This window comes from Octopus bimaculoides, chromosome 1, assembly GCF_001194135.2.
Source record: "Octopus bimaculoides isolate UCB-OBI-ISO-001 chromosome 1, ASM119413v2, whole genome shotgun sequence".
Lineage (NCBI taxonomy): Eukaryota > Metazoa > Mollusca > Cephalopoda > Octopoda > Octopodidae > Octopus > Octopus bimaculoides.
The window spans coordinates 13625886-13630149 of record NC_068981.1 but is presented as its reverse complement, the minus strand read 5'-3'; positions in this window follow the sequence as shown (position 1 = coordinate 13630149).

Below are 4264 nucleotides of genomic sequence, written 5' to 3'. Positions count from 1 at the left end.
ATATATACGTATATATATGTATATAGATAGATAGATAGATAGATAGATAGATAGATAGATAGATAGATAGATAGATAGATAGATAGATAGATAGATAGATAGATAGATAGATAGATAGATAGATGTGTATGTGTGCATATGTAAAAGTAAATTTCTTTGTAGTATTCAATGGTTGATTGGAATATATTGGATATTTAATGCATTTACAATATATTATATTATATATATTACAGCTGGAAATATTGATTACTGTCAGAAATTCCATTTTGCATCTAATTGCAGAAAATGTAATCAGCTGCAGTAAGTGACTTGAGACAGCTATCAACATTTTCAATTACAATGTATAAAGTATACACTTGAATGTTGTAACCTGATATTGGGTTGTACAATTGTCTTACTTGTAATTTCTACCTGTATGTATGTTCGCATCTAGTTTTAATTATCCGAATTCTTCTTGTAAGAAAAGAACTAGTTACTAACAAAGATACAAAGTACTATCATCGGAATATAAATAATAAAAATAATGCCTTCTTTTTAATTTGAGAAAAGGCTTGCATATTTCTACTGTTCCGTTTACAGGTTGTATTTGAAATGTGTGTTCGCTGGCTGATTTCGTCTTCTAAAAGCGCTAGCTTTTCCAGTGTTGTCACTTAGATATATATAAACAAAACTAAATGCACCAAACATTATTGGTATAAATGTGAATTTATAATATAACTGGAAGTTTCAAACCAGTTATCTTATTTCTCGGTAGTTTTCTTATTTCTCTTTGATTTTCGAAGAGCAAGACCACTGACATTTACGACTGTACATATTTTTACTTATCTGTGCCAAACAACGATCACCAGAATTCTACATAAAGGCGGCGAGCTGGCAGAACCGTTAGCACGGCTGGCGAAATGTTTATCGGTATTTCGTCTGTCGTTACGTTTTGAGTTCTATTTCCTCCGAGGTCGGTCTTGTCTTTCATCCTTTCGGGGTCGATAAATTAAGTACCAGTTGCGCACTGGGGTCGATAAATTAAGTACCAGTTGCACACTGGGCTCGATGTAATCGACTTAATCCCTTTGTCTGTCCTTGTTTGTCTCCTCCATGTTTAGCCCCTTGTGGGAAATAAAAAATAAGAAACGTTAGCACGCCGGGCGAAATGCTTAGCGGTATTTCGTCTGCCGTTACGTTCTGAGTTCAAATCCCTCCGAGGTCGACTTTGCCTTTCATCCTTTCGGGGTCGATAAATTAAGTACTAGTTACGCACTGGGGTCGATGTAATCGACTTAATCCCTTTGTCTGTCCTTGTTTGTCCCTTCTATGTTTAGCCCCTTGTGGGCAATAAAGAAATAAGAATTCTACATTTGCGCTTGGTAGAAGTTCTAATAGGAATGGTCAACCAATATTCCTCGTGCTGATGTTTGTGAATGCATTCAATGTCGAGATGAATGTATGTCTATCTTTAATTCAGGACAATCTATTTTCGGATGGTATTGTATATTGTTTTAGCGACAACGTCATGTTGATCAGGAAGTACTACCTCGGCGACATTTTTGAGCATCTGCTGATCACATGTATGACGTCTTCCACAGAAATGTTGCATAATTGACATACTCGGTTGCACGTTGGGGATCAAAGGGTATCATTGCCTCTTCCGTATTTTGATAATGTGTAACATAGCCTTTGGAGTGTGATGAAACATAGAGATCGCGATTCCAAGAAAGGTTACACTTCATGTCGATATTATTGTGTCAACTTCGAGTGTTCGAGAAACATACCCATTTATAATCTTCTCTTGGTATACTGAGCGTTCCATATCCACGTCTTCTTTTAATATATGTTAGTCCACCTATTTTGGGGTTGTGTGGATGATCATCAGAAGGCGAGCTGGCAGAAACTTTAGCACGCCGGGCGAAATGCTTAACGGTATTTCATCTGCCGTTACGTTCTGAGTTCAAATGCCACCGAGGTCGACTTTGCTTTTCATTCTTTCGGGGTCGAAAATTTAAGTACCAGTCTCACACTGGGGTCGATGTAATCGACTTAACCCCTTTGTCTGTCCTTGTTTGTCCCCTCTATGTTTATCCCCTGTGGGCAATAAAGAAATGAAAAATAGAGGGCTTCCTGAGAAATTTCCTGCGGACTCATAGGATGTTGTTTTCTCCACTTTTCAACACTATGAGCGATACATCCTTTGCACGATACGGAGAATTTACCACCAGCATTGCTCAAACGACCTCAACATTAGTTTCACAATTCATCCAAGGCTAGGACCACAAGCCATACGGCCCCTACCCAATTCTGGATCACAAGACATAAATACACTGCAACACAAATTCTTTTCCTCAACAGGCCCTGTCATATTTAATAGTGTCCCTAACAAATCAAAGAGGTAAAGGATCCCATAATCTTTAAACGGGATCTGGGCAAATTTCTTCAACGAATACCAGACAAGCTATCTATACCTGGATAAAACTCACTCAACAAGAACTCTCTACTCGAATGGATCAGGATACCACAAAACTTGACTTAAGAAGGATTTAGCTAATCCTATCGGGTAGTGCTATTAAGTTAGACATGGCCTGGAGCAACCTTTGGTCGAAACATATCTAAGATTATGTAATATTAAATTTATATATAAACCTAATCTCACACTATCTTTCAAAGAGAGAAACACTCTGATGCAAAACTTGTGGTTTCATTCGACTACTGTCATTGCGTACTAATCACAGAGATTCAAAGAGTGGTACTCGTGTTGTATTAGCATTTACCACTATATTTCAATGACATACAGAAACCTTTTTATGTTGATCTCATTTGTCATCGCATCTATGAAAGTTCTGTGATAATGGAAGGGTGGTGACAGGAGCAGACATAATCAGTTGGAAGATAAATATATAGATAGATAGATAGATAGATAGATAGATAGATAGATAGATAGATAGATATGTACTTTGTCCAGCTATGCTGATGAGGATGTAATTTTGTTGCATGGTGCTACCAAAATCCATGCTAGCAGATACTTTTTGGTTGTTTTTATGAATGTCTAAAAATATTCTTTTCTACTCTAGGCAAAGGGTCCGAAATTTTAAGGGAGAAGGTCAATCAATTAGATCGACTCCAGTACGCAACTGGTACTTAATTTATCGACCCCGAAAGGATGAAAGGCAAAGTCGACCTCAGCGGAATTTGAACTCAGAACATAAAGACAGACGAAATACCGCAAGGCATTTCGCCCGGCGTGCTAACGTTTCTGCCAGCTCACCGCCTTAATGCCTAAAATATTGACTCAATATTGGACTTCTTTGCATAATATGCATGGCGGCAACAACCAGTCATCGATTATCCGAAACATTTGGAAGGATAAGACATGATTACATTATGTAAATTGTATGTGAAACTTTTCATAAAAATACATTCTTTATCCTGGTTATTTCTTGTCTTTCTGCTTTCATCCTCGCTCGATGATGTTCATATTTGTAGCCGTCTCTCCTGCTTCTGCACTCATAACTTGTTGAGGAAGCTGGAGTTTAAAATTAGGCATTTTGTGGAAATATTTGATGAGCGTTAACAACCCATTCTTTACAACACACACACGCACATACACACACACACACACACACGCACACACACGTATATATGTATCTGTATATATATATGTGTGTTTTTGTGTCTGTGTTTGCCCCCCCCCCAAAAAAAACATCAGTTGACAACCGATGCTGGTGTGTTTACGTCCCCGTAACATAGCATTTCGGCAAAAGAAACCGATAGAATAAGTACTAGGCTTACAAAGAATAAGTTCTGGGGTCGACTTGCTCGACTAAAGGCGGTGCTCCAGCATGGCCGAAGTCAACTGACTGAAACAAGTAAAAGAGTAAAGAGTAAAGGGTATATATATATTATATATATATTATATATATTATGTGTGTGTGCACGTGTAGTGTATAAGTGTATGAGTGTGTGTGTGTATATATTCATGATATATACATATAAATATATATTCCCACATTGAGAACAATCTATATACATAGATGCATATATCCAGATGTTCAATCGTGTGTGCATGTGCATGTGCATGTGTGTGCGTGACTGCGTATACATATACACACGCATGTGCATTTCATATATATATATATAAATATATATAAATATATATATGGGGGGGGGTATATATATATGTGTGTGTATGTGTGTGTGTGTGTATATATATATATATATATATATATATATATATATATATATATATATATAAGCATATCTGTGTGCGCGCGCGTGT